This window comes from Condylura cristata, unplaced genomic scaffold, assembly GCF_000260355.1.
Source record: "Condylura cristata isolate star-nosed mole 26May11 unplaced genomic scaffold, ConCri1.0 scaffold00016, whole genome shotgun sequence".
Classification (NCBI taxonomy): domain Eukaryota; kingdom Metazoa; phylum Chordata; class Mammalia; order Eulipotyphla; family Talpidae; genus Condylura; species Condylura cristata.
The window spans coordinates 19568341-19582415 of NW_004567117.1; the positions used below are offsets into that span (position 1 = coordinate 19568341).

General features: G+C 38.0%; 1 protein-coding gene across 1 annotated transcript in view; it reads right to left on the reverse strand.

Moving 5' to 3' along the window:
* KLHL14 (kelch-like family member 14) overlaps positions 1-14075 on the reverse strand; it is a 93862-nt gene that overhangs the window by 48154 nt on the left and 31633 nt on the right. The window lies entirely within an intron of this gene.

A 14075-nucleotide genomic window follows, 5' to 3' on the forward strand; every position in this document is an offset into this window, starting at 1 on the left:
TTAGTGCAGTGCTTTAACCCGCTGCGCCACCTGAAATGAGTTTTAATTATGCCACTCCTTCATTAACTTCATAGCCTTTGCTGTAAATCACGCTCTTATTATACCTTGCCTGAATTTTGCAATAAATGGTGATCCTCCCCAATTTTTCCTTTCCCAATTCACCCCAAATTAGCTTTCAAAACACAAATTTAGTTATATTACTTCCCTCCAAAGATTTCTGGTGACAACCCACTGACTAGAGAATAAATCTCAATGTTCACTTTTACTGGGCCCTCTACATCTGATCTCAACCCACCTTTTAGCAGTTCCCAACCCTTCGTAAATTTCCTAGATTAAAATCTAGGAGCATCACATTGCTTTGTTCATATTAGTTTATCTCTTTGTAGATAATAAGAACTCACCATATTTGTATGTCACTTTCCAGTTTCCTGTGAACTCTTTGTCAATTAGGCAGGGACTATTTCCCCAAATTTAAAGTTGAAAGCCCCACTACTCTGAACATGTAAACTCTTTATTGAGGGACTTACGATTAGCAGGAAAGCCGAGGTACTAACTATTAGAGGACACTAGCACTGAATAACAGAATAGATGGAGGTGCAGCATTATATTGAATAAAAGGAGCTTGGGATATATGTTTCCATCAGAATTTAGTGTCATATGTTTTATCTACAGGCTTTGTTTACATATAAGTTAATTCTTAAAGTTTATGTATTTTGGGGGTATACTAATTAAAGTTTAAAAAATAATTTTAAGGTTTTAGAGTCTTTGTGGGGAGTTCCACCCTCTCTTAATCTTTGTGTATCATGTAGACATGTGACAGGAGTACAATCTAGTTTCCATGAACACTTTTAAGAACAGTGTCTCCAGTTTCATGGAAGCTTACAAACAAAATGTATCATTCTATAATTTGATAGAAGAACTTTTCCAACATGTTTAAATAGTGCAATTAAGGTATGATCTTAATAAGCTTTTACAATTACACTTTAAAAACTGCCTGTAATTTTTGTTTTTTAAGATTTATTTTATTGATTTATGCTTACAAGAAATGGGGTGTAGACCAGCGGTGTGGTGGGTGAGAGGATTCACCAGAGACAGAGTGGGAGCAAAACAGGTGGATCTACAGAGATACACTGCTGAGGGGAGAGGTGGGCGAGAAAGGAGAGGTCTGCTGAGCCATGTGGGTCAGCTCCCTGGCCTGGGATCAAACAACTCAGGTTGCAGTGGCTGGTGATAGTTTGATAGTGCTGAGACTTTAACCCCTGTGCTACCAGGAGGCCCTTGCCTATAATTTTTATATCCTTAATTGGATATTTCTCTTATAATTAGCAAGTGTAAACATGATGGAATATCAGTATATAATAGTATAAATATGTATACTACTACATATACTATTATGTTTATATAGAACAAATCGATGTAACATTCACCCGTACTGATCATGGTATAAATAAGGCATGAAGGTAAATTGTCAGTTTATTGATTGCCAGGGTTGTTTAAGCTGCTGCTATTGTTTAGACATGACTCATTCATTTCTTCAATGATTATTACATATGCTTGACATAGTGGCAGTAAAGACAAATATGGCACAGTATTCTCGCTCTCAGTATAGGAAAGTATACATTTAAAAACTAAAACAGGCCCTCCCTGGTGACACAGCAGCTTAAAACACAGCACTAAGAAGCTAAAGCCACTTCCGCATGAGTTCGATCCCCACCCCAGCGGTGACCCACATGGTGCGGTCTCCAGGCCCACCGACTCCTCTCAGCAGTGTACTTCATTGATCTGCCTGTTGTGCTCTGTCAATGCACCTGTGCCTCTGGCCTTGTACCCCTGTTCTGTATGCATAAATAAGTAAATCTTTAAAAACAAAAAACTACAACACAAAATGTTCAGGAATGGTCAGGGGACTGTGACACACAGAAGCAGTAATTATTAGTGGTCAGGAGTTACCCTAGCATTTGGTCAGAAGGACATGCATGGTCAGGTGGTTGTGACTCTGATTCATTTATGTTTTCAATGAAATTAACAATGTGGGTCCTATCTTATTTGTATCACAAATTCCTAGCACAAAGTTTGACATAGACTGTTGCACAATGATGTGTAGAATGAGAAAGAATGTGGGAAAAGGGGCCCGAGTAGTGACCTGGGAGTCAGAAGGACTGCAAGGACTACCTCTCAGGGATCTACATATAGTTTGGAATTGCTGGAGGGTAAGGCATAGGGTTGGAGAACCTGCACAAAGTGAGTCTAGATGTCCAGCTGAGGAGTTGGTTAGTACTTAACGTGTTTCAGGGACTCCTGAGAAGTATGTACTAGGGACTGACAATGTACATGGAAATGAAATCCTCAGTGAAAGGATTAAGACGAGTTTAGAGGAGAGGACCAGTCAGGAATGACACATTTTCAGATTGGGGAGATGAGGATACCCTTTACTATGATAGAGAACAGCAAATACAGAATGGATTTGAAGGCAAGATAGCAATTTGAAGCCCAAATAGAGACATTCTGGAGGCAGCTGGAAATATAATAATAGATAGTGTGTTTTAAGAGAGAGAGGCTGGGGAAGCTGGCAAAACAGATTAGTGATCCAGCACTGTGGGATCTTGTGGATACGAAGCATAGGAAGGGTTTACAGGCTGAGAAGAGGGTTCGGGCTGACATTTTGCCAAATACTAGTATTTAAAGAGCAGCTAGAAAGAGAGATATCCAGGAAGGAATGACAGAGAATGTGTATATATGATAATATATACTATTATACATAAATATATATACACATTTATATATATGTTTTTGGAGCTATGTTTTTGGAGTAACAAGATGACTCAGATAGACTGACTTTTTTTTTTTAAAAGATTTATTTATTTATTCATATAGAACTGGGGTACAAGCCAGAGATGCGGAGGGTGAGGATTCACCAGAGACAGAGTCAGGAGCAGAACAGACAGATCGATGAAGTACACTGCTGAGGGGAGCAGCGATTGGGTCAGGAGAGGTCTGCCGTGCCATGTGGTCACCTCCAGGGCAGGTGGGGATCAAACTCATGAGGAAGTGGCTTTAGTTTCTTAGTGCTGTGTTTTAACCCGCTGCGCCACCAGGGAGGGCCAGATAGACTGACTTTTGCTGAGATGAAGAATCTGTTAGGCAGACTGAAGTACAGAATTGATTCTCTCTGGGCTAGGAGTCATTGTCAAATAAAAGTGTGTTTGTTATGGTTTCAATATTAGGCCCCCCAAACTTCCTTAGATATGTTAATCATTGACTTAATTGCTTCTTCCTCAAATTCTTTTCCTACTCCTTTGAAAGCACATGTTTTGAAGATTAGCTTTTTACAATGGTCTCACCGGATGGGAATATGGGAGAATGGCTGGCTATGGGGACACAATGAAGGATAGATTTGAAAGGGTTTTCTAGTGGGAAAACTAGACAGGGAAATTACACTGAATGGTTCTGTGTGTAATACGTAAAATTTTGTCATCCTAGAAAGCCCTCAATACCTGCCCACTCTTTTTCCTCACTTGATAGTCATTTTCCTTGGTCCTTTCCCACATTTCATGAAATAGGTCTCAGTAAACAAGGTGGTCTGCTTCCTCTTGGAACCCCATGTTATTCAACAAGTATGTTTCAGCTTGTTTTAATTTTTTATACTTTTGCTGAGAAGAACTGGGGGTGTAGGCCAGAAGTGTGGGGGGTCAGAAGATTCATCAGAGACAGAGTGGGAGCAGAATGTATGCACTGATTGAAATATACTGGGAAAGGGAGCAACAGGCAAGACAGGAGAAATGTGCTGCATCATGTGGGTTAGCTCCCTGGCCTAGGATCCAACTCAGACAGGAGTGATAACAGCGCTAAGGCTTAATTAACCCCTAGCCCACATGGAAGCTCTGTTTCAGCTTTGATATGGCAACTTGTGAGCTCTCGTGTCTGCATTATTTGCAAACAAGTAGTTTAATTATTTTTCATTCAAATTGGTTTGAGTGAATAAAATGCTCTGATATATGCTTTTCTAAATAATTCATTTGGGGAAAAATGTTGTATTACTAAGAGACCAAGTAATGGCAGTTACAGGTCAAAGAACTCCTAATAAGGTTTCATAGAACATGATTTAATAGAAAGAACACTGAGCTCAATTAGGTCAGAAGTCATGGGTATGAGTCACAAATTCATAAATTATTGCATGACCTTGACAAATCACTTAACTGCTCTGAACTTTAGTTTCCTCCTAAGTCAAATACATATAATAATGCCTGACTTGTTTATATCCAGGCTTATTATGGTGACTCAATGAATGACAGACTTTTCTGAAGGGGCTTTCCAGTGGGAAAACTAGAGAGGGATATTACATAGTAGTCTTCAAGAAATAGAAATGTTCACTCTTATTCCACCGATCTTAGTGATAAGAAAAATACAGTAAAAGGCTGAGTTTAAGAGAGCTGGGTTTACAATCTGGTTCCACCAGGTAGTATCTTGGCCTTGGTTTTACCAATAGAATGGCAACGATAAATAACACTCTCAACCTCAGTAACGCTGTTACTCTGAATATTTAATGAGATAAGGTAAATCGTGGCACACAAATCTTGCACTGAGGCTCATGGGCTGTGCTGATGTCCAGCCACTGAAGGTAGAGAGAGCACTTCCTCAGGGACAGGGTTGTGTGGTGGTTACACATTCTGCTTCTGCTGTAAAAGTTCATGTCTTGGAATATTAACTCAGACATTTACTAACTGCAAAACTGAACAATTTATTTGGTCTGTCTAAGCCTTCCTTTCCTTTGTCCTTTTGAGCTAGTTTTATCTGTCTTAGAGTGGGATTTCATGAACACTCAATAAGAAGATGCATGCAATGTGTTTCATACAATGCTAGACACATACTAAGTTCTCGATTAAAGTGTACAATACTATTTTTGTGTTGCTAAAATAAAAACTATCCTTCCTTGTCTTTTCATCCCTTACTTCTTTTTTATGTGTTTTCTGCAAACAGGCTGGTTTACGTAAAAAGATATTTGCAACTCCAAAGATAGAATTAAGATAAGCAGAAAAAATCTAATTGCACACATTTGAAAGGCTGGACAAATCTTTGAAGGCTGACATTGTCTCAGCACAACAGAATATGACCTCTTAGAGGATCTCATGACTAATGAGCCAATACTTAGCTACTTTCAGTACTTGCCTGTAGCTCTGACAAGTGTGAGTTAATCCCCTAATTCAACATCTGCCCACTGTGAGTCAGGCAGAGGTGCAGAGTTATCAATGAGGTAGACAGAAAGCGTGTTCCCTGTTGCTGGTAGAGAAATGTTTTGTTTATGTTCAGAACAGAGTCTTTAGCATTAAAGATGGAGGTCACAAAATACTCAGTATGAGTTGGGAGAGTTTGTGATTTTTTAAAAAAGATTTATTTATGCATATAAGAACTGGGGTATATGCCAGAGATGCAGGGGATGAGAGAATTTGCCAGGGACAGAGTGAGGAGTAGAACAGGCAGATATACTAAAATACACTGTGGAGGGGAGCAGTGAGTGGGTCAGAAGAGGTCTGCCATGCCATGTGGGTTGCGTTCCTGGCTGAGAATTGAACTTGTGCTGCAGTGGCTGTGGATCGCTTCATACTGCTATGCTTTAAGCCACTGCACCACCAGGGAAGGCCCTGAGTATGTGATTTAAGAGCATGATCTCTGGAGTAAGACCACCTGATTTGCAATTTTGTGTTACTTCTTACCTGTGGCATTGAAAAAATTATTTCACCTCTTTATAACTTGGATCCTTCTTTATAAAATGGGAGTCACAGCAAAGCTTTAAAGTGGAGGAAATAATTTAATCCTAGGAAATGTTTATGCATACCCAAGAGTAGCTACTGATGTTGGTAAAATTATGGTGACTGTGAAAAATATTAATTTAATACTAAAAGATGTGATTTGTGAATAAAGTAGATAGAACCCTTAGATTAGTGTGCAGAAGTTGGCAAAATACAGCATGCCGTCCTCTTCCTATTGCTATAAAGTTTTATTGGAATACAGCATATTCATTTATGTATTGTCTAGGATTACAATCATGTTACAAGGGTGGAGTTCAATAGTTGTCACAGAGATCTATAATATTTTCATATCTGGGAAAAGCTTGCTGATTCCTGGATAGCGAACCACTAACAAATTTTTCTCAAAAGATAAAGTTGGCCTGGAAATAATTTATTCTGGGAAATACATTTATATTCATAAGTTTGCATTCTGTCAAATGACGTATTATGCAATGCAAACACGTGGAACACAGAGGACCTTGAAAGGTCCGGCTTTGTGCGCTCCTTGCCCCCATCAGTTCTGCTTAAGGAAACAACATGCATGAGGATGATGCTTCTAACCTACTTTTCGGAGAATAAATGTCCTCTTATGTTCCGGTAGTGGTATTGGGTGTGCAGTGCTCCATCCTCTCTTTCAATGGGCTTGTCTATCAACTGTCACATATCCTTATATGGAGCCGGTTTGTGCCTTGGAGAAAGCATTCTCCTCTAACTGAAGTCAGCTGAGCTGGGAAAGGAATTGAACTCTCACTTTTGGCTTTTCTCAGAACTTGATAGAATTAGGTTGCTATCCTATTTGTAAATGAATAAATTTTATTTGGTAAAGGAACAAAAACTGTTCTTTTTTTTAAAGATTAATTTATTTATTCATACAGAACTGGGGTACAGGTCAGAGATGCGGAGGGTGAGAGGATTCACCAGAGGCAGAGTGGGGAGCAGAACAGGCAGATCGACAAAGTACACTGCTGAGGGGAGCAGCGGGAGGGTCAGGAGAGGTCTGCCTCGCCATGTGGAAAACTATTTTTTAAAAAGATGTGTTTTTTCCTTTTTGGTTTTCTTTCTTTTTGAATAGGTTAAGGGGAACATAAACATTTCCAAAGCTCAAGAAAGGCTCTTCTGCCTACTGAAGGAATGTGGTAGCACCAGCCCTCTGTGCTCATCATGTAGCCTCGAACTGTTTCAGTTGGACTAAGGCATGGAAGATGAAGCCTCAAGGCTGACACCAATAAATAAACTGGATGTTAGAGGGAACATATAAATTTTCAGGACTAATGTTGGTTGTTTTCTGAATTAGATCTAGAAGCCTCTAGATCCAAGAACAACATAGTTGTAATAACATAAGAATATAAATATAAAACCCTGCAAATTTAACAATAAAATTGAAGGCAAATAACTATTCACTTCTCCTTAATTCATCTACACAGACATCTTTCAATTATCACTCAGGAGTAGAAAATGACTTGGGGTTTTGACAAGAATAAAGACAAGAAGAGATGCTTTATAATTATCTTAAAGAAAGCTTTTTATATTATGTATATATATATAGAGAGATAGCTAGATACACATACACACATATACACACACATATTACATCATTCTTAATTTTGTACATTTTTTCATCTCTGTTGTAATCTCCGTGGACTTCCACCACCAAGTCACCTGTGTACCTGTGTGCCATTACCATAGTCCCATGTACACTCTTCCCTCCCCAGTTTTGATCCTGTTCCCTCTCCACCCCAGAGAATGTCTCTGGTTTATGGCTGTTTGTAGATTTTCATTTTTACTTCATTACAATTGCTTTTATTTTTTTCCTGATCCCTGACACTCCTGCTTTGCGTGAAACCATCTGGTATTTTTCTTTAAAAAAGAAAGCTTTAAAGTGGAGGAAATAATTTAGCTCCAGGCACAATGTCTGTGCATATCCAAGAGCAGCTACTGATGTTGATAAAGTTAATAGTTACCTTAATGAAAAATTTAAACAAATTTATGAATTATTAGGAAACAAAAATTTAGTATTTCTCAATTGATCACAGACTGGGGCATACTTTAACATCATTAGTACATGACGGAGCATTAACAACCAAGAGAACATGAATGCATGTTTTTTCCTTTAGAAAATCTTAGCTTGGCACAAAGAGCTCAAGTTTATGAATTTTGAAAGTGAGGAGGTACACACAGAAAGCAATGTTCAGCGTTCCAAGGGCCTTTGGAAGTGAAGACAGCTCATTCTAGAAAAGTTCCAATATAATAGTCTTTCTTAAGACTTCAGTTAATAATAAAGGAGACAGTGGAAGCTTAGCATATTTAGGACATTAATATATTCCATTTGTGCTGACGATGTTCAATTTTGTTCTGCACAAAACCCTGAAGCTGCATGGCTGGTCTTTCCTAACCTTTCACTGTTTTACAATATGTTCTCTGTTATCCCTACAGTAATGAGAAAACAGAGTGCCAGCTCTGGAGCTTTATTTGGGTGCACATTTTGGCTCTGCCATTTACCATCTGTGTGACCTTCAGCAAATGACTTAATGTCTCTGTGCCTCCTTTTCTTCATTTGAAGTGGAAATAACAATAGTGTCTCATACCTTAAAGTAGTGGTGTGAGAATTAATAAATGCAAGTGAAGTGTCTAGAATGTCTGGTACATAGTGTCTAATAGCTGTGTGTTTTGTACATAATCCTCCTTCTATTTGTCCTTTGCTAGATATACTAGCTTGAATTGTGTCCCTCAAAAATGTACTTGAATCTTAGTCACCAGCCCCTGTGAATGAACCTTACTTGGAAATAGTGCCTTTTTAGATGCAATCAAGTACATGAATCATACTGGCTTAGAGAGCCAATGGTAGATGTCTTTAGAAGAAAGAAGAACTATTTCGATACCAAGATACAGAGGAGAAATATAGTGAAGAAGGCCATGTGACATTAAGGTAGAGGTTGGCTTGATGGAATGACAAACTGAGCAGTTCCATTGGAAGATAGGAGGAAGCAAGGAAGCATTCTCCCCTGGAGTCTTTCAAGTTCATGTTCCTGCAGACAACTGGATCTTGCTTGTCTAACCTCTGGAACTATAAAAGAATATGGCTCTTAGATAGTTTCATTGATTTACGCTGCCCAGTTTTGGGCACTCAGTTATGGCAACCCTGGGGTTGAAGGTAGCGGTGGCCACAATGTGATAATGGGGCTTGTGGGAGAGAACGAGATGCTAAAAGGCAAACTTCCAGTAGGAAGAACAGGTCATGCATTTGGTCACTTGGTTCTTTGGATTTGTTTATTTCATGATGTCACCTATTTTTCCCTCTTCTTCATAGGGGAGTAGGTGAGGAGGACAGCTCTCTTGATTGAATGTGAAAATGTGACACAGCTTCCTGTTTTTTAGAGCTATACTTATGATACAGATGTCATTTGACAAAGGGAATGACTTAATTTCAGTTAATTAAAATGAAATAAATTCAGTTTCACAGTCCTACTAGCCATATTTAAAATGCTCTCAAGAGCCACATGAGGCTAGTGGCTGGCATCTTGGACCATGTAGATATAGAACTTTTCCACAATTGTATGAAGTTCTATTAGAGAGTTCTAGAACAAGTTTTGATATAATGGGATTTATTCTGGAGGCAAGCAAACAAAACAGGCAGGTTGGCTAGATCAAGGGAAGGTGCTATAGTTTTGTAATACGGTAACCTACTCCATCGTTTAGTATGAGAAAAGCAAAAGTAATTATGATAGAATCGATACTTTGACAGCTGCTCACAAAGCAGGTTTCATTTATTGAATGATCTGCTATTATTTTCTTAAAGTCATCTGCATCATTGCTTTTCTGTAATTTGGATAAAAGATATCGTATTCTATTCTTTTAGATTGAAAATTATTACAACTCTAAACTAGCCTTGCATCCAATGCCAGGCATCCTCATGGAGACGTAAGACCTGATTTACCTTCATTTGGTTGAGATAAACTTTGACTAGAATTGGTTAATATTTTGGTCTCTTATTACTGTGAAGGAGATAAATGCTATAAAGCGACAAATGAGATCAAGAAATCTGTGAGTTACACTCTCTCTCCTCCTCTTCAGATTTAATCATACAGATGAATAAATTGCTATAAAATACCAAAAATAAAACTAAAAACAATGACTGAATCATTTTTTTAAATCTCATGTACTCTGTGTTCAGGTAGCAAGAAATTTAATTCCAGTCGGACCAGTCTCCTGTGATTTTTTTCCCTTTTCATCTAAGATATTTTTAATGCTCAGAGGCATTATAATAGAAAAGCATGTATTTTTGCCTGGTTTATACCCATCATCCTTACCATTACAACAAGACAAAAGCATTAAAGTAAAATTAATCATGTCAAAAGATTTTAGCAAAAACAAGTGAGACCATGCATAAAGCATCGCTTTGTCTAGTGTGAAGTCACGCTCTGATTAAAAACATATAATGAAAGTGAAAGTGATACATCATTGCCTTTTAGCAGTAGGGTTTTCTGAGAGTGCTTTGTGGTTCTCAACATAAAAATGTGGGAAGATTTTGGTCTTTGAAACACACAATGATTACTGTTCTAGCTAAATAACTGGAATTCAATCTCAAATCTATTTTTTTCTTTTTTAGTGAAATTAAGACTTAATAACCACACAAGACATGTCAGTGGATTAATAATTAGGACACACTATAAGGAGCAGTTTGCCTAGACATCCAGACACTGAGGTAGGAAACTGCTCAGCACTCTCCTTTCACAAAACCATCTTTAATGTCAGCTAAGTGTAGCCAAGTCCTTAAGTTATCTCCTACAAAGCATTTCTGTGATGTTTGCTACATCAAAAGCAATGTAAGTAAATGTTTATATAAGTGCACATGTAATCATTCCTCCATAATGGATAAATTTTGTTCACTATACACAAAACAAAAAATTCTAACTGACCAGATATTCATAAATTATAGATTTAAATTATAGATATAAATTATAGATTCCTTCAATCCATCCTAGAGTTATCTCTGGATTTGAAAATGTTTGCTTATTTGCACGTTGCTGTAACCACTCCTTTATTTTGATGGATATATTTGCATATAATAATCACTAACCCCAATTACCTTTTCCCTTTTAATAATACTCTTGAATGTCATTTCAGTTCTTTTTAAAATGAGGACTTTTTAAATGATAAAAAACATTATGTTCTTTGGGAATTATCTTACCTATATAATTTATATCTATGTACATATTTGCATACCCATATTATAGATATAAAATTTTACATAGGATAGGAATAGTGAAATTTACTTAAACTTTTGACATATACAAACTAGTTGAGCAGAGTCAAAATTTTAAAAATTCTACCCCAAATGCATTGTAATAACATTTGGAACATATTTTAAAATTTTTTCCTTTACTACAGGGGCATCTCATCTGTGAATAAATACTCTGGCAATAAATTCATACTGGTATAGGAAGAGGCAGAATCATGAGAAATTATCTTTTCCGAGCAGTAACTTTGCTCACAGGAGGAGTTAGATCTTGCATGTTATGAGAAGAGGAGCCAAATACTTGTTGACCATCAAGGTTCACTGCTGTATCATTAGGGTCAGTAAAAAATATTTCAATTATTCTCTTTCTGAGAGTTTAAAAGGATTGCTCTTCTTCACCCAGTTTAATTTAGGGGTAGCCATATGATTTGTTTTTACCAATAAAATACACTAATTCAGGGAAGAAACTTAAAGAGCCAGTGCAAGATTTCTCCTCCCCCTTGCTATGACAATAGTGATAACCAAGCAATGGTGTTTCCATCAACCTGAGCGCTAGAATGTTCATGTAGAACACAGACCCCAGCCAACCTACCATACACATGCAGCATGGTGAGATATAAGTCTTTATTTCTGCAAGTCATGAGGTTTTGGGATCATTGTTACAACCTCCTAATTTGAGCAGCCCAGCAAGATAGATGCAAGCATTGGACCAAGAGGGCTTGATGGCTGACAAAGAAATTGATATCGGAGCATGGGAAGATGGAAATGCACATTATGGCATGAAAATCATTTGAGGAAATAGTTGCTTGCTCTTGCTTGGACAGCTACCTAGCTATCCAATGAACTTCTACCTATAAAGGAAAGAGGTTGGAAGATGGGATGTTAATGGGATATATTGTTTGCTGTTGGCTACATTTGGCAAGATCTATAAAACAGATAATCTCATAAAAACTGGTACATTTATAAACAAGATTGAAAGGAAATAGTCTAGCTAGTTAGGAGTATTCAGTAGTGGAAAAAGCATTGTTTTTTAATTTGATATGGCAAGATACTTGGTTTTGTGCATCATATACAAAATGAGCAAAAAAATTTGAGCAAAAATGTAAATTTTTGTGACAGACAAAATTTAAAGAATGACTTTCACGTTATTTTACTGTGAGAAAGTCTTAGAAGTTCCAATGAAACATGAGACACCCATTAAATCCTTCTAACTCAGTGCAAAACGGGAACTTCCCATGAAAAAAGCCCTGTAGATATATGTAGAAATGGTGTGTGTGTGTGTGTGAATGTGTATGAAAAGAGAGTAAAATGGTGAGGAGAAAACAAAGTAAAAGTAATCTACAAAGTATCTCAGTAAAGAACTGTGGGTATGGTCATTGGCCATAAAGCAAATGGAAACTTAAGAAGACAACTATGTTTTTTTTTTTTTTAAAGATTTATTTGTGCATACAGAACTGGGGTACAGGCCAGAGGCTCAGGGGCGGTGAGAGGCTTCACCAGAGACAGAGTGGGGAACAGAACAGGCAGATCAATGAAGTACACTGCTGAGGGGAGCAGCGGGCGGGTCAGGAGAGGTCTGCCACGCCATGTGGTCACCTCTGGGGCAGGTGGGAATCGAACTCATGCGGAAGCGGCTTTTAGCCTCCTAGTGCTGTGCTCCAACCCGCTGTGCCACCGGGAGGGCCAAGACAACTATGTTTTTAAGAAGGTTAATTGCCAAAGATCCACCAGCCTGGACTAAAAGAGATTGTGTCAAGTATACTGTATCTTAAACATCTACAGACATGAAATATATCTGGAAAACTCACTTCCAGCAAGAGCATATTTCTCAGGCTTACTTTAAATATGACCAAGGGATTCATGGAAAAAGAAGAATCTGTCATAGATGGAGCCAGTGACAATGAGCACAAAGGACAATGAGCAGAGATAGGAAGGATTTTGAGTATCTGGTAAACTGCTATGCTCTTTCCAAATGAAAGTGTTTACTGTGTAGCTCCTGTCCCTAATCTATCACTGTGCATTAAGTTTGAGAGGCCAGAGAGTTTGCAATTTTAGTTTGTTTCTGATGAAGAGAAAGCTCTATTGAGTCTGATATTGGGATGATTGTTCATAGTCCAAAGATTGACACTGAGCTCCATGGCTGGGCTGAGTTCCCCTATGGGGAGAGCTGGGTGTAGACGGATTACAGTAAGGCATTACATGGAATGTCGATATCTAATAGGGTAGATTATGGTAGGCACATTGCATTGTTTGACATTACTTGGATTTTCCTGGGAAGATTGCATTCACTGCTCCCTCGAAATGGGGTGTGGTGCTGTCACTGAGCAGAAATGATCAGTGTTGCTTTAGTGGTCAGTGAGATGCTGCAGCTCATTCTCCCCTGCTGCCTTGACTGTCGAAATACATGCTGAACTGGAGCCATATGCCTGGATCTTTGAATAACTGAGAAACAATGACCTCTGGTAACCTGTGCTGGACAGGTAGTGTGAGTAAGGAATAATATTTTTGTAGATTCAAATTCCTGAGGCCTTAGAGTTACTTCCCTAGCAGAATCCAGTCCCTCTTGATGGATATGAGTAAGTTTCATACTAGAATTAGATAAAAACTCCATTCTGAAGCAAAGATGTATCTTCTTTCTCAAAGCTTTAATGATCGGAGCAGGAGACAAGTCTCTGTCATCCTTGTTTTCTCTATTTGATCATACATGAATACAGAGTACTGCAAAACAACTACATGCCTGGCATTGACTAGAATTTTATTTGCATTATTTTATTTAATTCTCACAAAAACTATATAGTTGAATGCAATTACACTCAATTTAAGGATGAGAAAATAGGATCAAAGAGAATGCAAGTCCTCGAAAGTCACACAGTCAACAACAATCTGCGGGTGTATTTCAATTTACACCTATCTGTACTGAAAGATGTTACTGTGTGTATGTATTTTGCTTCATTTTTGGTTTGCTGTTGGCTACATTTGGCAAGATCTATAAAACAGATGATCTCATAAAAACTGGTACATTTATAAACAAGATTGAAAGGAAATAGTCTAGC